The sequence below is a fragment of the Orcinus orca genome, chromosome 17, assembly GCF_937001465.1.
Source record: "Orcinus orca chromosome 17, mOrcOrc1.1, whole genome shotgun sequence".
In the NCBI taxonomy this organism is placed as follows: domain Eukaryota; kingdom Metazoa; phylum Chordata; class Mammalia; order Artiodactyla; family Delphinidae; genus Orcinus; species Orcinus orca.
Window position 1 is genome coordinate 70,015,145 of NC_064575.1, and position 22,763 is coordinate 70,037,907.

General features: G+C 36.3%; 1 long non-coding RNA gene across 2 annotated transcripts in view; it reads left to right on the forward strand.

Moving 5' to 3' along the window:
• Window positions 1-22,763, forward strand: part of LOC125961724 (uncharacterized) — a 90,048-nt gene that overhangs the window by 54,312 nt on the left and 12,973 nt on the right. Inside the window, exons 1-3 of one of the 2 annotated variants that reach the window (XR_007472653.1) lie at window positions 7,188-7,242; window positions 12,555-12,642; window positions 18,898-19,039. This is a non-coding gene — a long non-coding RNA (uncharacterized LOC125961724). Of the gene's footprint in view, window positions 1-7,187; window positions 7,243-12,554; window positions 12,643-18,897; window positions 19,040-22,763 lie in introns of those variants that run through there. The other variant, XR_007472654.1, reaches the window with a different exon arrangement.

A 22,763-nucleotide genomic window follows, 5' to 3' on the forward strand; every position in this document is an offset into this window, starting at 1 on the left:
AAATAATCTCATCTATATAGTACAAACACATCTTGCCATATAACCTATGTCATAACAAATAATGTGGACAGATAAATAAGAGATTACTAAATTTCAGGGGTAAAAAGTATGGAAAAAGTTGTGAATCTTCTCTCAGTGAGAAAACGCCTATAGCTATGTACAGGTAAAAATTTGCTTATGATCTAGGGATCGTGAATTTTCTAAAATCTATCCAGTCATGAACTTCTTTAACCCAGGTTACTAAACCCTGGTAATGAATAATGAAAACCAATGACCAAAATAAACTGCAAATAAAATACTTTAACCCTTTTTTTCTAAATATTTCAGATAAAAATGTGTTGCTTGACCTTTTGGAATAAATATCTCAATTCTCCATATTTTATTTATGTATAAAAACTGTCTTTAGGGACTTCCCTGGTGGTCCAGTGGTTAAGACTCCATGCTTCCACTGCAGGGGACACGGCTTCGATCCCTGGTCGGGAAACTAATATCCCACATGTGGTGTGGCCAAAAATTAATTAATTAATTAAAGTTTAAAAAACAAAAACTGTCTCTATAAGACAATTTCTCCAACTACAGCCAGTATGCATGATGGTAGTAACTATTTGGGGACACTCACTCTGTCTTTTTACATTCATTCTCTTGTTTAATTCTCATGGTGATCCTAATATTCTTCTCTTTATATAGATGAAGGTAGTGAATTTTAGGTAGGTTATGTAAGTCAAGTTCACACACCTCATCATTGCTGGAATGAAGCTCTATTTCTGAGCAATCTCAATCCAGAATCCATGGTCTTAACAATTATGTGGAATTACCTCCCAGTGAAAGACAGTTACATGAATAAAACTAAGCTTTAGTACAAAGAACACAGTATTTGGTGTCAGATAAACCTTATTTTGATTCCAAATTGTGTGTACCTTGAGCTCCAAATATTTTATTTTATTGTATTTTGGCAAGAACAGTTCACATGACGTCTATAATCTTGACAGAATTCTAAGTGTACAATAGAGTATTGTTGGCTGTAGGAACAATGTTGTACAGTAGATCTCTAGAATTTATTCTTCTTGCTTACCTGAAACTTTATGCTCATTGGTTACTAATCAATGAGCTCAGAGTCTTTTAACCTCTCTGAGCTTCAGACATGGGAAATTATTTAGAAAATTATAGAACTCAGCGTATCCAGAGGCAATTTTAAAACTCAGGATTTAAACAAGCCCCTCTCCCTCAATGCCTTGTCCAAACATGCTAAAGGGAGGTGACACTTGAGGTGAAAGAAAATACTGACAATTTGTTTATGTGGTTTAAAACCACATACATTATAATATCACAGTTTCCCAAACTTGTTCCACAAACCATGAGAGTTTCTTGAAATATATTAATATTTCAAGAGGCCAAATAAATATAGGAACTTTTGTGTGCTTAACTCTTTTTGAATGGAGCACAATGCATATTAAAATATTAAACTGATCTCTGAGAAGTCCCACGATAAACTGACTTAATGTATTTACTCAGGCTTTTTTTTTTTAACTTATTTTATCAGGGATCCAAGCTTAATTTTATTTTTTTATAAAGAGCACTAGTTAACATCTTACCTGTTACTCATGTTCCGCAGAAGATATTTTGGTCAATGATGCTTTACATACCTCGTTTGGGCTGTGTGTCTGTTTCAGAATAACTAAAATGGCAGTTACCTCATTTTTAAAGTAGAAAAATACAGCAATCTGCTTCGCAGATATTTTAAGGGCTAACGAGGAACATTCATTATGAACAGTGGGTCCTCAAAAAAGACATACCCTATTATTGCTGCTTCTGTGTGAGTTATAAGCAGTGCTTGGCTGGCTCAAGGAAAAGAATAAGGCTGAGCTTGTGTTTGTATCCACAGGTATATTTTGGTCACAGATTCTAAAAACCCATCCAATACTGAATCACAAAAAGTTGATTTTGTTTGGTTTCTGTGTAAGTCTCCTGAGTCACCATGATATTTTCTAGGAAATAATAAGAATTTTACTCTTGGAGAGAGCTTTAACACCTTGTAAATATTTTTTTAATGAGATTATATTTTAATGCTAAATGTTGTTAGCACAAATATTTTATATTTTACAATTCTTGTTCTATTATTATGACTTAGCTGTGATTTCCTGTGAAAAAATAAATATAGTTTTAAGGTATTTGATAATATTCTTTTTCTAGGTAATTCTTAAATTTCTTTCAGAAGTAGGCATTTTTCAAGGCTAATATTCCTTTAGCTATTTTACCTTTCTTGCCAATAAATATACCGCTAAGCTAATTGATTAATTTGTGTAATCATTCATGAAATATCCATTGAATGCCTCATGTGTTCTAGACACTGGGACAAGCTTTGAAAATAAGGAGCAAAATCAGACTGTTTCTGCCCTTACAAAGTCTACAACCTAATTGAGAGATAGATATTACTAAAAATATCAGACATAAATATAACATGACAACATTAATCAGAATAGGTACAGGGTGCTATGTAAACTTATAATTGGGTAATTTGATTTATTCAGTGTGATCTACAAGATTTCCAAGAGAAGGTAACAACTAAGTTATTATCCAAATATCATATCCAAATTATCCAGAGCTATGTTGGCCATCTAAAGAATTGTGTTCTTTATCCCCCAAATAATGGGAAACCATTGAAATATTTTAAGCATCATCAGATTTACATTTTGAAAAGATAACTCCAGTTGCATTGTGGACAGTAGACTAGAAAGGCACATGAATGGATGTCAGTGAAGTGCTGATGAGAGCAAAGTCGAGAGAAATTTAAAAAGACTAAATAAATACAGAAATAGACCACAATTGTGGATTAAGTTACTAAATACTTTTAAGATGTCAGTTTTTTTCTCAAATTGATCTTCTCAGATTCAATTCAGTACCAATCAATCCCACAAAATTTTTGTAGAAATTGACAAGTTAATCACAAAACTTATATGGAAAAGGTAGGTTCTAGAATGACAAAAAAAAAAAAAAAGGAAAGAACAAAATTGGAGCTCTTACATTACTTAATTTTTAAAACCTCACATAAAGCTACACTTATCAAGACTATGTGGAACTTTAGCTTAACGGAACCAGAGTTTAGAAATAGACCTGAACATGTATTGTCAATTTATCTTTATGAAAGATTGAAAGTATATCTATATGGAACAATAAGCTATCTCAACTATGCAAAATATATAAAAATTAACTTGAAATAGATCCTAGACCTAAATGTGAAAAACAAAACTATAAAATTTCTAACAAAAAAGGAGAAAATATTTGCAAAATTGGGGTAGGGAAATATTCCTTAGGGCACAGAAGTCACACAAGCCAAGAAAATGATAAATTCAACTTCCTCCAAATTAAAAACTTCTGCTTATCAAAAAAACTCTTAACAAAGTGAGAAGACATACTATTAACTTGCAAAAAATGCAAATGTAAGATAAATATCTAAAAAAGGATTGTATTCAGAATATATAAAGAACTCCTACAATCTTTAGTAAAAGGAATCATACCTCAATAAAAAACAAACTGGGCAAAGACTGAAAGAATGACTTCTCAAAAGAGGATATATGGATGACCCATAAGTACACAAAAATGTACCAAACATTATTAATCATCCAATTTGTCGACTGGCATATTTTAAGTATTTTAAAGTGACAGTTGCTTCCACCCTGAACAGTATTTACTTGCTTCTGCATTGATGTTCTAGAGTATCTGTGCAAGAATCTACGCATTTGTTTTGATTGAGAAGAATTTGTCCTTTTTCTTACCTAAGCAAGTCAGCTACTCAGATTCTCCACAGACTCAAAACAGTGTCCATATTTGAAATATACAGTGGACAATGCCAAACTTCCACTATCTTTTTTTGAGGATATAAGGCAGAGAGGTGAAAAAGCCTTTTCCTGGGACCTCAGTGCCATTAGTCATGAAGGTAGGTGTTTAAGTTTAAAGTGAAGTGACAAATGCACCCACGTATTTGTGTATGTGTTTTTGTAAACTATGTGTGTGTGTGTGTGTGTGTGTGTGTTGTGATATGCAGGACCTTTAAAGCACAGAGCATGGACCTAAATGACGACACTCAGACCATAGCACCTTCCTTGACTTACAATATAACTGTAACGTCCTCTCTCTCTACTAGTAACTTTCTATTATATCACCCTCTTTATCTTCTGTATAGGACCTCTCATAATCTGAAATTACCTTACAGTTTCCCCTGTTTATAATCTGACTCCTTTCTAAAAAATGTCCTGTGACAGAAGGAATTTTTTCTGCGTTGCTGACCGTGGTAACTTTGATGATAAAAAGGAGCGTAGCACACAGTAAGCTCTCAATAATTTTTTATTGAATGAAGAAATAAGCTATATGTTTAACTCTGATTTACTGAGCATTAGACAGAGCTACTCCTCTAAAATAAATCATTCTTTCCTCATGAATATGCTCTTCCCTTTTCCCAGTTTTGAAACGCCATTTCCCATAAATATGGCCTTTCATTCTGAAATGGATATCAGAGTGAACTATAAAACAAACCATTGTTCCTAAAAGTAGGGGGATATGAAATTGTCAGAATATGCTATGGAAGGCATTCATGCAACATTTTTCTTTCTATTATATATTATGTCACAAAATTTCACTCATTAAAAATAATTGAAACTGTTCTTTATAAGTTCAAATGAGTAAAATGTAAAAGTTGTTAACTTCTTCTTTTATTTTTCAAAAATAAAACTCTTGGTCTTCAAAAGTGAAATATCGATTTTGTTTCCCTAAGGCATCACACAATTCTTAGAACAATACAATAACTTTCAGTAAGTGAGACCACAGATTCCAAACAGTGATCATTTGAACAAGAACAGGTCAAAATTTACCTTTGAATTTGTCTATGGAGAAGGAGTTTACTTAGCATCTAATACTGTCAAGATAATTTCAAACAGGAGGTTTTGAAAAACAGCTGATTTCACACACTTAATAGCGATTTGTACCACAAGATAATACAGTAACTTCCATGATCCTTATCTATTTGTAGTACAAATCTGTTCAGCCAACATCTGGAAAATTTAGTCATTGGTCTCTGTTATTGCTTGTGTCTGAGAGTAATAACGAAATTGCTTAAGTAAGAAAGTCCTGTCATACAATCTAAGCCATAAATTCAACTTTGCTATTTACACACACATATACACACGAAGTGTTTTTTTTCTTTTGAAAAATGCCTGTTAATCTCCTTTAATAAATTTATATTACAAAAGATAAAGGTGTTATTTCCAGAAATAATGAGAGCTCAGCTTTTGAGGGATTTTCTCTTAGCTTTTTGAAGTTAATTAGAAAGGACATGATTGAAAGAAGAGTTTTAATGTTTTAAAAGTACACAGACACAATACATTCACACAAATATGTACAAAAACACTCACATACATGAAGGATTTCTTTTTCACGAAACTCGCTAATAATTTTCATTAAATTTATGACCATATTTCTCAAAAACAGATCCCATATCTACAACCAAAACAATTTAAAAACTGATGCATAACCTGGTATGTAGTACCTGATTAAAATTATAATATAAATGGACATATGCTTATGCTAAGAATTTGATCTTTCCGAAAGCTAAGCATTGTTTACTAAAATATGGATTTGAAATATCAGGGAGCATTCATATTTTTGTTCTTGTTGAGGTTGTTGAAGTGATATCATAGCACGCATTTTGATCTCCCTTAGTTTTTTTTTCTTTTCTTTTTTTTTTAACATCTTTATTGGAGTATAATTGCTTTACAATGGTGTGTTAGTTTCTGCTGTATAACAAAGTGAATCAGCTATACATATACATATATCCCCATATCCCCTCTCTCTTGCGTCTCCCTCCCACCCTCCCTATCCCACCCCTCTAGGTGGTCACAAAGCACCGAGCTGATCTCCCTGTGCTACGCGGCTGCTTCCCACTAGCTATCGATTTTACATTTGGTAGTGTACATACCTAGAGAAAATTCAAATATATAAGTTATTTACAACTTTTATTTTCTTGGCGCATCGTAGGCAAAGTGTAACAAAGAGGCTGAGTTTGATCTTATTTTTCCATACTTCCCTTTAGAGCTGTTCAATCAGTCATTCACTAGACATTTATTTAGAAAATTATGGGACAAGTATAATACTAAGTGCTAAAGAAACAAATTGACATATTCCCTCATTTTAAGAAGCTCACATTATAATGGGCTTAAAAGTATATAAACAAATAATAAGTACTTGGTACAGAAATGTTTTATTAATGCGTATGTGATAGGAAATGGCTTTGCCACTTTAGTTAAATAAATCCACAAACTTCAGTCACTCTCTCCTGATATTTGCTCTTTTTGGATATATGAACTATGACGTATTTAATATCTTCCCGGAGATTGATCCATCGTTTTCCCCTAATTATTGAAAAAAGGAACATTTTATGACACCTGTATATAAAAACCTATATCATTTGCCACAAAGGAAAGTAATCTTAAAAATAAAGTCAATTAAAACAGTGAGTTCTGGCTAAATAGTTTCACCAAACCAAGATTCTGAGTCTGCAACTGCTCTCCCTAGGTTAAAAAGGAGAGGTTAGCAATGTTACAGGAAGGCTAAAGATTTCTGTCACCAGACTGGGATTTCTGCCCGACTTGATAGGAAGTTAGAAAGGAATTGAAAAGGGAATAATGTTCTCACTTTGTAATTCAATATTATTTTTATTTTCAGTTTGTTCTTATTTTTGTCTCTATTTTCTTTTTCCTGTCTTCCTGTAGGTTATTTGAACATTTTCTAAAATTTCATTTTTATTTATCTGTAGTGCTTTTTAAAGTATTTATCTGTAGTGCTTTTGGGTGTATATTTCACACTCCAAATAGTGTAACTTTTTAATGATTGTTATGGATTTCTAACCACAGTCTACTTGTGTCATCATTTTATCAGTTCTTGTGCAGTATAGATAGCTTACCTCCCTTTACTTCCCTTTATTCTCCCCTGTTTGTAAAATAATTTTCTTAAATATTTCCTCTACATAACATTTAGAAGCATATTAGATGGTGTTATGTTTGCTTCAACTGGCATAATTTAGAAAACACAAATTAGAGAATTCAAGAGGAAAAGCAAAGTCTGTTGTATTTACACATATTTTTGCTTACTGTGTCTTTTCTTCCTTCCAAGGTTTATTCTTTATTTTCTTTCTGTTTAGAACATTCAGTCAATAGTACCAGCTTCTTTGGCTCCAAGTGTGGGATACATGAGGTAAGAAGAAAAGCCAGGGAGCTCATCATCATGTCATTACTTGAGTGTCAAATGCCTAGTCAGGTTGTCATCTTCTCTCCACACTTCAGAATATCCTTATGTTTCTTGTCATATAATGTCCAGGGTTTGTAGCTGTACTTTGTGAGATGAATAGGAAAAGGTGCATCGACTCCATCTTCCCAGAAGCAGAAGTACAATTCAAGATTCCACCCAAACTTATTTCAAGTACCACTAGTAAATACCTTCCAGCTCTGAACATATTTGCCTAAACTCTTTAGTATTATTTATTCTCACCCATCACATCTTTAAAAGTAGTATTATCAGTTGGATCTGTTTTCATTTAATTTAATTGATTTTCTAAGCCCGTAGAGTTGCATTGTGAAAATGTATACTGGATTTAGAGCCAAACAACCTGTATTTGTATTTCATTTCTACCATTTGCTAGCTGGGTCGTCTTGAAGAATTAATGTAACTACCTATGAATTATAGTCTTCTGTAAAATCAATATTAATATTGGTGATACTGGTAGTATCAATATCTTCCTCTGTGTGGACATTTTTGTAGTTAAAGTGTTACAACATATATGGAGACATCCTTGGACCATAATAGGTGTTTATGGAATCTGATGTCTTCAGAGCACACTATTTAGCTGGCACTATCCCCTTAAATAAGATTACTTTTACTATAGTTATTAAAAGGAAAGGTAATAATGTCTAACTTGAAGTGGGGATGGACTAGAGGGTAAAACTAAGTTACATAATTTTTGTGGCTAGCCACATCAGAAAAATTGCGGATAACCCCATTTGACCAACCCTAGCAGTCATATTAAACTGATATGTTGTAAAAACACAAATGGGGCTTCCCTGGTGGCGCAGTGGTTGGGGGTCCGCCTGCCGATGCAGGGGACGCGGGTTCGTGCCCCGGTCCGGGAGGATCCCACGTGCCGCGGAGCATCTGAGCCCGTGAGCCATGGCCGCTGGGCCTGCGCGTCCGGAGCCTGTGCTCCGCAACCGGAGAGGCCGCGACAGTGAGAGGCCCGCGTACCGCAAAAAAAACCCCAAAAAACACAAATGAACTTCAAGAAGGTTCCCTGTGCCTGCTGCCTTGGGTAAGCCTATGCTGGACCAGTCAGTGTAACGTGCGTGTAGCCATGGACATCTAAGGTAATCACAGACCTGTTATTGCTCAATCTCGGGTGGCTGAAGGCCGCTTGTCCCTCTAAGAAGTTGGAGGACGCCAAATGCTCCGCGGTTATGTAACAGTTAGCATGCTAGAGTCTTATTTGTTATTGGAATTAACTAGACAGATTGCTCCACTAAGATCAGCTGTGCAACACCACACTCTTCTTCCCTGCTTCCTTTCTGACTTGGTTGTATGATGAGATGAAACTGGGAGTTGCAGCATTTACTCTGTGATCTGGGGTGGGTAAGCCTGAGAACCAAATCTACCATGCTCAGAATGGCAGAGCAAAGAGATGTTAGGAACCTGGGTCTTTCATGATTTTGTTGAATCACTGAAATAACTGATCCTGTATATTGACCATGTTACTATGCGAGATCACAATTGCTTCAGTGTTTGAGTCACTTTCATCTTGGTCTTCTCTTATTTGGACACAGTTTGGGAACATCTCGTAAGTTACTGTGCATACATAAAAAGAATTATAGAAATGATTGAATTATTGCATATACATATTATATATCAAATGGAGTATCAAATGGTTTTTGAAATAACATATGGAGGTATGTTGTTTTCTCTATCTTGCCTCAAATAAAAAAAATAAAAAGAAATTTCAGCATAACCCCATCTCCCCATTTTTCAGGCTGCAATAATTTTGTCCCCAAAGCTAAAGATTTTCATGGATATTGATGGTGCTTAGTAAAGGAAAAGTCCATTGATGGTTCTGCCTTTATGGACTGTGTAAATACAGAGAAGAAATTCTACCACAGAGGCCAGTTGTTGATGATTAGCAAGTAGTAACGTCACTGCGTGAAGAAAAGGGTGGGTTGTTTTCTGCAGGTCCCCAAGGCCTAAGTCTTCTGACATCACCCACTTTTGATGCTCCTCCCTTAAACATTAGCTTTAACCTTCGGAAGGTTGATATTCCCAGTGGGTGAGCATTGACGTAGAGCCTGAATGGTGTCTGAGGTCAGTAATGCACTCTTAATCATTTTGGAACTTAACATCAAAGATAGGAACTCAAATAGGGGATTAAAGGTAACTAAAGCATGACTTAAGTCATCTTTCCTTACACTCCCCTAATATAAGCAGAATCATTCTTATGTCAGGCTCTTTAAAAATCCATTCAGAGAAATGTTAATCATTCTTATTTATTTATCAGACATTTACTGGGCAGAATGTGGGGTCCTATGAACAAGACAGAGCTGATGAGACCTGGCCCCAGTCATCAGGGAGGTTGCAAACAGCCCACCAGGGAATGCAGAGAATAAGAGAAAATAATACAAGAATAGAAATGACAAAGGTTCTCAGCAGTAGAGCAAATAAGAGAAGAGCACATTTCAAATCTAGGGGTGATCTATATGGGGGAATTAAGAAAGGTGTGTGCAGGAAGTGACCTTGAGATGGTCCATGAAGGAATGACTGAGTTTAAACTTAAGGAGTCACAAGCACAGAGCATTTTAGCATCACAACACAATGAAGAACAAAGGATTCATGTTGGAACCAACATAGGTTTGCAACCTGGCTTTGCTCTTAGTAACCAGACTTACTTTAGGAAATGAGTCACTTTGAGTCTGTTTCTTCATCTTTAAAATGGATATAATAATATTCACCTTATAGACTTAGAAGAATTAAGTTCTATGAACCATTATAAGCATTAATGTCTGACCTAGTTTTTACCTAAGATACATTAACTGTTATTCTTATTTGCATCAAGTTTTCCAGAAAGGGTGACCTTTGAGACGGATTCTTAAAGGAATTATAACAAATGGAAATGTGTGCATTATAAATGACTGAGCAACATATTTGAAGACGCAGAGAACTCAAAGCACGGGAACCGGGGAGTGGTCTTTTTTTTTTTTTTTTTTTTTCTGTACGCGGACCTCTCACCGCTGCGGCCTCTCCCGCTGCGGAGCACAGGCTCCGGACACGCAGGCTCAGCGGCCATGGCTCACGGGCCCAGCCACTCTGCGGCACGTGGGATCCTCCCGGACCGGGGCACGAACCCGCGTCCCCTGCGTTGGCAGGCAGACTCTCAACCACTGCGCCACCAGGGAAGCCCAAAGGAGTGGTCTTTTGGAGAAGAGTCATGGCAGAAATGGAGATAAGAACATAAAATGGAGGTGTGACTCTGAGAATACCAAAGTTCCAATCAAGATGTCAAAATATAGTATTGGTCATCTGGTTGTATTAGCATCCTAGAACCATAGCATAAACAATGATAAAGGAAGAATGTGTCAAACTAAATAGTCTAACAATAAGATACAAGAGAATCTTGTCACATACAAGAGAATCTGGTCAGTGTCACTGGAGTAACCTTCTTATGGTGACTTAATTTTCTAAAAATTTCCAATATAGAAGAGAATTCAGAGGACAAACATTTGAGTCAAACATTGAGAGAAATTTATGGATATTATAGGTTGCATATTAGATGCTGTACTGCACATGCATGACACACATGCTGAGACCTCCCCCTGCGTCCACCACCTCTAGATCAAACCAAGTCCACATAGACGGCACCACTAAATATCCCATTCAGGTTAGGTCTTGCTGAACTTCATGATAGACTCGCTGTCCTTCTCTACACAGCCTGTAAGACAGCTACTAGCCTTTGGTTGGAGTTGAAACCTAGTTCTGTCCCTTTTTTAGTCTCCTGCTAGTTTGTTGAACCTTGAATATACTGAGAACTGGCAAAATTAAAAATTTTGAGCTGTGAAACAGAAGACCAAGCAGAGGGATGTGGCAGAAGAGGAGGTCAGAGAGATTGGCAGCTTGACTTGCTTCACTACTGCTGGCTTTGAACATAGTGATAAGGGGCCATGAGTCAAAGAATGTAGTTAACTTCTAAAAATGGAAATGACCCTGAGCCAACAATCGGCAAGGAAATAGGGACCTCAGTCCTATAATCACATGAAGCTGAATGCTTCCAACAACCTGAATGTGTTTGAAAGTGGATTTATCTACAGATCTTCCCAAAAGGCAGATACCTGCTGATACCTTGCTATCAGTCTTGTGAGACTCCAAGGAAAGAACCAGCTGGCCCCTGCTATGCCCAGAATTTGACCTTCAGAAATTGAGATAACAAATTTGCATTGTTTTAAACCTCTAAGTGCATGGGAATTTGCTACAGCATCAATAGAAAACTAATATACTATTAATATACTATAAAAACTATTATACTATTAAGTGAAAATCTCTAAAAAATTTATCCCAACGACTAAGTACCATGAGAAAATACTCTACCCAAGTACCTTCATACTACACCAAGCAAGAGAGCATTCATGAAACGCTCAGACAGGCAGAATCGTTTAAATTACCTCCAGTCCAAAGTAAGGATCAATATATATGGAAGTCAGATTACTGAGCTCATGGGGCTATGGAAACCCCTCCTGTAACTTCATGGCATATGAACACATCTGCAACTTCCTGGTATAGAATTCCCAGTGTCAGCTCTGAAGAAATGGGAAACAGGAAACAGGGAAGTAGAAAACCTATTTAGTAAGACTAATCATGATAAAACCCAAAGCTAGTTTTCTGCTCTAACTGTGGATGATAAGGATACAATGCATGAAACTACAGATAAATCCTCACATTCATGAGAATTACTGTATAACAGGTGTTGTCCAGCCTGAGGATACGAGACCCTGGAGGGTGGGGTGGGGTATGAAGGGCTAAGAATAATAATTCTATGGCTCGTTTCCACTGGCTAGATGGCTAGGTTGCAAGAGCTGTAGCTGGCTTCCTCTTCTTGCCCCCCACCCCCTTTCAGAATGTTCTGCTCCTGCCAGATCACTGAGGGAAAAAGATCAGTAAACTTTACCTTGAAGTTGATGTCAAATGCAGTAATGTCATGCACGCATTGCCTGATCTGTGTGATGCTGTTATATCATCAGCATCATCATCATCAATCATCACATTTATTAAGCATTTTCGACATCCCAGGCACTTTGTGCATTATCTCATTCCATGCTCACCATAACACCCTATGAGGTGAGTAGTACTATTATCCCATGTTATAGATGAAGAAATTGAGGTTTAGAGAGGTTAAATAGCTTGCTCAAGGACTCGAACTAGAAAATGATAGTTGACCCCTAAAAGTCTGACTTCAGAGTTCTTATTCTTTCCTCCTTGTACAGGTGCTCCAGATCCTCTAAAGAAGCATCCAAGGGCTATTCTGAACCAAACTGACAAAGTGGAACAACCTTGAGTTGCAGGAAGTAAAAGGTACCTTAAGCTCCTGTGCTGGTGCTAAATCACAACTTTCTAAAATGTGTTCTTGTCGATATCAGCAGAGGCCAAGGAGCAAATGTCCAAGTTCCCAGAGCCCCAGGGATCCTCTCCAGACCTGTCTTCTATCCTCCATTCTGAACTTGGGGCTCCATCCTGATTTCTCTCGTTTTCTCTGCTTAACTTCCTTCTCCTTGTCTCTTCAGAGGGAGTGGCTTGGCTTCCTCCGCAGCCTTGTCTTTGGATGCTGTTGTGGCAAGACTCTTGCCTCTTAATTCCAAAGACCTTCCCCTGCTGCTGCCTCAGAAGGCTTAGCCCAGCGCCTTGAAACCAAGGCTTCTGTTATGTCTTATGTTCCAGGCTCTTCTGTTCAGCCTGTTGAGAAGACAGTGTGAACACCCCTTGAAGCTGCCAAACATTCTCACCAGCATACTCCACCTCTCACTGCAGGAGCCCTGCTTCCCAACCTGAAACCTGGGATGATTTTAATTTATTCCAAGTTGGACCCTACAGCACATTTTCATATTTTTAAAATAGCTCAGCTGCTTCTCCCCACTTTAAGTGTGTCTCTGGAAATGTATTCACTGAAGTTTCATCGACATCAACCGCCTGGGTTTCTTTCCCTTGTTCACACTTTTCTCACCCAGAGGAAGCATTTTATTTTCTGCAACCACGGTGCATACTCCAGTTGGAATTCCATTGCACTCAGTCTACACTATAGCACTTCCATCTTAACCCAACCTGGGACTTTAAAACAGACGTTAGTTTAAAAAGTAATAAATTCATATAGTAAAAAGCTAAAACAGGACAAAGGGTTTTTAATGAACAATGTACTTTCCACTTCATTTGGCCAAAGACACCACTGTGAACTGCTGTTGCTCTCGCTGTCTAGAAATTTTTCATACAATCATAAGTATACAAGCATTTATTTTAAATAAATGAAGTGTATTATACAAAATATACAATGTACAATATTTTGTGGATTTTTTTCTGTGTTGGAGATATTGCCTTATCAGCATATGCAGAAAACTCTACCACATTTTTTAACAGCTATATGATAAACATTATTTACCTAGCTAGACCCTACTTTTTTCAACCAATCCCTTATCAATAGACATTTATTTGTTTCCTATATTTTTTGCTACTATAGCATTATTTTAATGATTATATATATATATATGTTTGTATATATACATATAATGTCCCTATTTAAATAGTCTACCAATTCCCCTTTTATCTCCTTTATATTATTATAAAATTATCTAATTACATTTATTTTGTAACTTATTCATACTCTGCTTTCCCCCACTAAACTGTAATCTCCTTAAGAAAAGGGACTGTTTTGTTGTTGTTCACTTCTGTATCCCTGGCACTTAAAACAGTGTCTGGAACATAGGTGATACTCAATAATTTTTTGAAATCAGTGGGGAAAGACATTTTTCTTACACGTTATTTGGGGTATACCTGTGGAATAAAATCCTCAAGTGTAGGTGTGAATTTAAGACTTTTACTAGGGATTTACTAGGTCTTTTAAGAGCAGTGGTACCAATGTTTAGTTCACCAAGAATTTTGAAAAGGCTTTTCTTTCATATTCTCCAATCCTATAGACAGTTCTATACCTATATCGTAAGGTCAGGGCCCTTTTTCTCTCCCCACACCTGAATCTTTTACCTTGTAGGCATGTGGACACCCCAGACTGCACTTTAAATCACTGTTCATGACTTCCCCCACAGATGCCCCTTAGCCTCTGTGTCACTTGCTCACTCACACTAGTGACAGTCACCATCAAAACTACAAATACAGGGAAGATGGCCACATGGGCTTGGAAGCAGGTATCGGCCTTTGGGAGAGGGAACCCCAGAGTCCCCCGCTCAGAGCATGATCTAAAAAGATGAGTGTGTGTTTGTGTGTGTGTGTTCTGGGTAGGCACATCACCCTGGGTATGCCGGAGCAAGGGTTTTGTTTTCTCAAGTCTAATTTCAATACTGCCAACATTGGAAAATACAGGTATTTTAGGCATTCTTATAAGAGTGGGGTTGAGCATTTTTCATATATTTGTCTTTCTTTTTAAGAATTTAGCAAGTCTCCTTCCCTCAAAGTTTCTAACAAGAAGCAAAATAGGAATGTCCACAGGAATTAAGAGCATTGGAAAAGATGAAGGAAATTTGTTCTTTAATGTAAACATTACTATATTTTTGAAGCAAGTATATTCAGGAAAAATAAAAGGATTAATGTGCTGCATTATAGGTAATTAATGTATGGAACCTCTAACCTTGAGAAGATGTACAGATTGAAAATATAAAATACTGTATATTGCTCTTACCTGAGAGGCCATATTCCCAAAAAAGTATTTTGAAAAAAAAAATGTTTAAAAAAATAACATGATATGAAGGTAAAGCTAATACTAGAAGATAGAAATATAAATGCAGCTGTCAATGCCCTTATAAATATGTATTACATATATATCAAAATAAAAAGGATAAATTCAATGATTATGATCATTGATAATGATCTGATCCTTATGATAATGATGATAATGATATCATTATGATACCTAATAAGATTGTCAAGGACATTTTGCATATCTTAAAATAGGAATACTGGAAAATGTAAAATTAATCTCCATTTACCTTCTCTTGCTTGGTAGAAATTTTATATTTTCTTTCCCCACTGTTTTAATGTAATGGTTGTAAATTTGCTATACTTTGTAGGAAAAACCATTCATTTGAAGACAGTACTTCTCAAACTGTCTATGGAAAAGGGTCAATTTTTTTCTTCCCCAATCCATCCTTGACTGATATTTTTATAAAATACAATAAAGAATAAATTACTAGAAACAAAATAAAAAACAAAGGAATATATAAAACATACAAACAAAAGACATACATTATGGCCATATTTTTATCATCAAATGGAACAGACATAAAATTACGTCCAAACTGCTATACATGTTTCTTCAGCTTATTCTCAATGTCTAATCTTCCCTAGCAGACAGATAATAAACCTTCAGGGATCAGCTCTGGTCCACAGACCACAGTAGAGGACTTTCCCAAGGGACATATTTATTTTCTAGGGTTTGATTTCTTGTCCATATATTCAATTCATTTCAAACATTTTATGAAGTTTTGACTCTCATCATGGCATACTATTTAAATTCTTCCTGTATTCCTCTTAGAAATTCAAAGTACCTTTTGATGGAAAAAGCTTTGGATGACCTCAATTTAATTCAGTAGGCAGAACTGAGTTGGTAAATTCCTTTTACCAGTTATAACTCCTTTGCTAAGCAGCACATTTCAGAAGGCAACAGAGCCCAGTACCCCAGCCCTGCAAGCCTCTGTCTACTCATATTCCTACTCATCACCTCAGAGAGGTCCTCAAAGCATTTCTAAGTCTCAGGATTATTTTTATTCAATTTCCTTTTACTTCTCCCAAAGCTGAATTGCAAAATCCTTACTCTCCGTTCTCTTGACTTTCATTTTTATTTCCCCAATATTTTATTTCTGCTTTTGCTAATGCTCCACAAGAGGAGAAATGTAAAAATTAGTACACAATGAACACAAAACGCTCCTAGTTGAGGAAGATAGAAGCAGATGAAAAATCTACTTATACTAGAATCTCTAGTAAAGGGGGAACTCATGGTTAAAAAAAATTCATTTAGACACAAAAAATATTTTAGCTAAATTTATGGGATATCAATCTTTAAAGGATAAAACAAAAATCACGTATTTGAAGAATTTTCCTAAAGCTTTTGATGTTGGGATCAGGTAAGACTTTGAAGTGACACAATTTGCCAAAATATGTGTTCTTATTAATAGTTAAAAGTTGACTTTAACTTTTAACTATCTACAGCCAGCAATGAGTTCTTCCTTGAAGAGATTCAGTAGGAAGCACTGTATGAGATCAAAGCATCCCTGCTCTGAGCCCAGTTCTGGTGTTGACAATTTGTGTGAATTTTAACACATCACTTAGGGCTTCCAACTTGCTATTTGTCCAATAAAGACAGTGAAATCTTTCAGAGAAAGAGTGAAGACCAAAAGAAGAGGTATGTAAATGTAAGACTGGACACTATAAAACTCTTAGAGGAGAACATAGGAAGAACACTCTTTGACATAAATCACAGTAAGATCTTTTTTGATCCACCTCCTAGAGTAATGGAAATAAAAACAAAAGTAAACAAATGGGACCTAATGAAACTTAAAAGCTTTTGCACAGCAAAGGAAACCATAAACAAGACGAAAAGACAACCCTCAGAATGGGAGAAAATATTTGCAAACGAATCAATGGACAAAGGATTAATCTCCAAAATATATAAACAGCTCATGCAGCTCAATATTAAAGAAACAAACAACCCAATCCAAAAATGGGCAAAAGACTTAAATAAACATTTCTCCAAAGGAGACATACAGATGGCCAAGAAGCACATGAAAAGCTGCTCAACATCACTAATTATTAGATGCAAATCAAAACTACAATGAGGTATCACTTCACACCAGTTAGAATGGGCATCATCAGAAAATCTACCAACAACAAATGCTGGAGAGGGTGTGGAGGAAAGGGAACCCTCTTGCATTGTTGGTGGGAATGTAAATTGATACAGCCACTATGGAGAACAGTATGGAGGTTCCTTAAAAAACTAAAAATAGAATTAACTACCATATGATCCAGCAATCCCACCACTGGGCATATACCCAGAGAAAACCATAATTCAAAAAGACACATGCACCCCAATGTTCATTGCAGCACTATCTACAATAGCCAGGTCATGGGAGCAACCTAAGTGCCCATCGACAGACGAATGAATAAAGAAGATGTGGTACATATATACAATGGAATATTACTCAGCCATAAAAAGGAACAAAATTGAGTCATTTGTTGAGATGTGGATGGATCTAGAGATTGTCATACAGAGTGGAGTAAGTTAGAGAGAGAAAAGCAAATATCGTATATTAACTCATGTATGTGGAACCTAGAAAAATGGTACAGATGAACCGGTTTGCAGGGCCAAAGTTGAGACACAGATGTAGAGAACAAACATATGGACACCAAGGGGGGAAAGCCGCGGGGGGGGTGGGGATGGTGGTGTGCTGAATTAGGCGACTGGGATTAACATGTATACACTGATGTGTATAAAATTGATGACTAATAAGAACCTGCTTTATAAAAAAATAAATAAAATTAAATTCAAAAATTAAAAAAAAAATAAAAAAGAAGAGGTATGGCTAATACTTAAAAGCCAAGTCACCTCCCTTCAATAAAACAGTCACTACTGAATAATGACTTGATGAGAATTTACTCTGAGCTTTTCATTGATTGCTTCTTGCCAGGCTTTGTTCTAAGCGCCTTATAAGAATTAACTCCTATAAGTCTCAGAACCACATGATGAGGCATGTGCTATATTCATTCGCATTTTGCATTTGAGCAAACCAAAGCACAGATGGATTAAACCACTTGCCCAGGGGCACAAAGCTAGGAAGTCAGGGTGCTGGGGTTTGAGTTAAGAACAATCCAGAGCTTACATTCTTAACACTGTGCTATGTCGTCCTGGCGCTGCACATGATCTGATTAATACAGGCACCCCAGTGCCATTTTTAACTTTAGTTGATAAGTCCTGGTAATTTTACCTGTTAAATATTTTAAAAATCTATCCCTTGCTCTAAGCTTATTCCCACTGTTTTCAACCAGGTAATTCACTCATCGATCAAAGAAAAACTGTTCACTAATAAGGCTTTATCAGGCATTTGTTAAAGGCTGGGGCTATCATGGTGAATAAGGCACATTCCCTGCCATAATGGTGCTTATTATCTCACAAGAAGATAACATTGAACGCATGTGTATAGAAAAAAAGACTATTAATGACAGTGACCTCCTTTCCTCTTCAGTTACTTCGTATACTCTTTGCCTCTAGATTCTAGGCTGCAGTAATTAAAAGAGCCTCTAGTCTCTAGTCTCCTATGCATATATTTTTTCATAATTCTGTGCCTTTGTTTGGACTGCCTTCTCCACTCGAAGCCTTTTTCTTCCTTTATCCCCAGGCTCATACTTACTTTCAAGAGTCACTTCCCCTAGGACCCGTACCCAGATACTAGTTAAGATGGTCTAAAAGCAAACCACACTAGTGTGTGTTGATTCCTTGATCAAGTACTGTTCCTTCTTTGTTACTGAATAAAGATGCTGTCTTAGTCTGTTCAGGCTGCTATAAGAAAATAACTTAGACTAGTTGGATTATAAACAACAGAAATTTATTTCTCACAGTTCTGGAGGCTGGAAAGTACAAGATCAAGACACCAGCAGATCCAGTGTCTGATGAGGACCCATCTCCTCGCTCACAGATGGCACCTTTTCGCTGCATTCTCACAAGGCAGAAGAGAAGAGGAATCTCACTGGGGCTTCTTCTGTAAGTACCCTAATCCCCTTCATGACGGCCCACCCTTAGACCTTATCAGCTCCTAAAGGCCCCACCTCTTAATACCATCACCTTTGGGGTTAAGATTTCAATGTATGAATTTTAGGGGGAACACAGACATTCTGCCCATAGTAAGTGCCAAGGGCAGTCTCAAATACAGCACTGACATTTAGCATTTATTTATAGAAGTGAACCAGAGAAGTTAACGTGTTCAATCCTCTCTCTCAAGTCTGTACTTCCTCCCACTTGCCTGCCAGAGGAGGATATTTATAGCTACATCCTAGTGAGTATAATCAATATTCTTTCCAACCACCATTCTCAGGCACATACTGAGTTCTAGCTTCACCGCAGATTAGGCACCTCAATTCTACAGATCTGAGAAAATTCACAGTCCTGGTAATACCCATCATCTGTACATTTGAAGATCAGAAAACAATTTATTCACTTTTAGCAAGCATAGAGGAAAAACAAAGCATTGAGATGATTCTGTAACAATGTGACATTCTATTTTTTATCTTGAAAATTGGTTGGGAAGGGTTGAACACATAATATAGTACACAGCAATCATATTTTATCATATTCTAGAACCAGATTTCACATACACTGTGGATGTTTGACAAGCTGATTCTATTAATTCCTCTAAGTTATCAAGACATATTCTCTTTGTTCAATATAATGGGAAGGCCCAGAAACATTACCCAGCAAAGGTCATGGCTGAAATACAGTTTCTACCAAAAATGGGATAGAGATTATAGGTCAGAAAATAAATTGAAATTACATTTGTAAACTAAGTAACTACCCACCCCAACCCATTTGTCAATTGTGTCCTTTATGGTCACACTCACATTAATGAGAAAATCCACAGTTTTTTAAAGTCTAATTTAGATTTCCAAGGATATTATATTTCCTAAAAGTGTTCATTGTTGTATGCACAATGAAAATTAATGTACTGGGTTTTTAACTTCCATGAGAACAAGTTTAATACTTAAAGTTTAAGGAGAAGGACCATCATTATGCTTTTCTACCTCAATCCGTGGAAAGAGAAATTGAGAATATTTTCTGCAAGTTTTAGAAAAGTCTTAATGGTAAAAGCCAATGAACCAAAAGAATTCTATATTATTCTTGAAGTTATAATTGTGAGCAATGTATTCCTGGTTTAAGACAGAAGTAGTATCCAACCTTCAAAGTACAATGAGAAGAGAATCATTCCCCAAGAAATCGTTCACCTCAATCCATCTGTATTCTGCTATAAAATGTGGCAGAAGCAAATAAGAGTTTATTTACTGCTGCATAAAACTTTGGCTAAATAGGCAAGGAGAGGAAGTCTGCTTTCGATTTCAACCATCTGGAAATATTACAGCTCAAAGCTCAGATCTTCCAATTTTCTTGTAGGATAAGTAGTGTGTCTTCTCCTTAACTCAACACTCTGTAGGCCAGAGCAGAGGTCACAGAATGATGCTTGTTATAGGTCAATTTCCCCCACATAACTGTATCATTCCTCAAGAACTTTAAAAAACTTGAGAAGAAAAGTGTATTAATAATGGCCTTTTAAAATATGAAATCCCCACACATTTTAAATTAGAAATTATTTGCAAGGTCATCATTGCTCTGTTTTGTAATCCCTTGTAAATGTAGAATGTAGCTCTTTTACATCTATTTACCCTCAAAAATATTTTTTTCCCCTTCAAAATAAATAAGAATCATTTTTTCTCGAAAATATCTGGACTTCTAAAGCATCAACTCTCCCCACTGGACAGTGTCTATCCTCAATCACTACCCAACCGAGTTTCAAACTCTCTTATTTGTCTTGTTTATTTTGGTTTAATTATTTTTTCTCCTATACTCTTAATATCTGCTTCTATCCATATTCTTTTCTCAACACGTTTGAATTTATTTATTTATTTATTTTTGCTTAGAAAATATGAAAATTGTTATAAGATCCCAGAGCTATTCGGGGAAAAGTCTCTTGGAAATAATAAACATAAATATTTGGAAAGTTCCCAGGACAGATGAGGTCCTTTTGCTATTTCCAAGCAATAGGCTGAAATGAACTCAGGTTTCTTAATTTCTCCCTTTTACTGATCCTCAATCTATTGTGACCTTGGAGGAAAAAGGCATATATTTAAATCTTCGTGCCATTTTAATCTTAAATTAACACAAAATTTTGCATTGAGAGTTGAGAAATGAACTTTACTCGAGATAACGGACAGAGCTCAGGCAATAACAATTTAAAAATAAATAGTAGCAAAAATGTTCAAGGTAAGATAATCATGTAAGTTACAACTCACCACAGTTAATTCAAAGAGGCAAATCTAATTCATATTGTCTTTACTTGTGATTAGGGGCAATATTACTTAAAATAAGAGGACTTTCATACAGTGCTTAACAATTCTATTATTTGATGATTTGAGGTTTTCGTGATATTTGCTGTTCAGGGACATGATCTTTTAAAAAAAGTTTGCAGCTCTCACTCTTCCTCAGTAAAATAATTAGAAATGTGGCTTTCATGATGACAGATATAATACACTCTCAGTTTGTTTCTGTTGGGCACTTCTCTTTTATTTTTCAGTATGTTGATTACATTGAATCCTGGACACCGTTTGTAGACCCTTAAAAGTTGAATGGAGTAGAGAATAGGCACCTGTGACAATAGCCCCAGGTGGGTGTCAAAGTGCTTAAATGACAGCAGCAGAGAGCGTGGTTCATTGGCAGGACCTTTAAAGAAGCTGTGTTCACTTGGATCTGGTTGTGCTTTTCTTGGAGTGGACCATTGGCTCTTATTTCCCTATTGAGAGAGGAAAAATCTAGAAAGAAGGCAGAGAAACTGTAGGATGTTTTTAGTTGACATCAAGAAGTACATATTCCAAAATAAAATAGAGAAATGCATCTGGTTTTTAAAATAAAAAATAAAAGAAAATCCTTTAAAGGACATAGAAGTAAGGTAGTCCTCTGCAGAGAATCATAGTACAAAAATCAGGACTGTGCAAATTAAACACTTAGTCATGTAAAATTTGCCATGTTTTTCTATTTTGAAGTTTCACTCCAAAGCATGAATAGACACAGAACAGAAATACAAGCTGGTCCCAAAGGTGATAGAAGCTGTCAAAATAAGTGGGGGAAAAAAATAGGAGCTAAGAAAACAACATGTATCTAGCATAGTATGAGAAGAGCAAAAAGGCATGAGATACCCACATCCTTCACATGAGAACTGGATTAGAAAAATTAAAAAATATTTCAAGCACCCTGAGGAATAAGGAGCTGCAAAATAATGGAGAAGGAAAAGAAATTGGGAGAACAAACAGAAGGGCAACAACTGATCTGTGCAGTCCTTCGGATGAAGTCCAGATGAGGAGAACTGAGGTACCCCAGCTGACAGGCATCACCAACTACCAGAGATGTGAATGAAGTCATCTTGGGCCTCCCGGCCCAATCAATCCAGCTGCTATTTGGTTACAACTGCCTGAAAGAGTCCAGGCAAAACCGATAGAACCACGTTGCAAACCACAGAATTGTGGGGAAAAACAATTGTTGTTCAAAAAATAAGATCCACCCTTTTGAAGCCTGCACACCCTCAACAAAGGAGAGGCAACATTTTTGATTTGAACCATGTTATCCCATGCATAATAAGAACACTGCTTTTTAAAAAAATTATTATTGTTTTGAATCTGTAGTCAGTACTTTTGACGAAAACATCTATAAATTCCAAATAAGATAA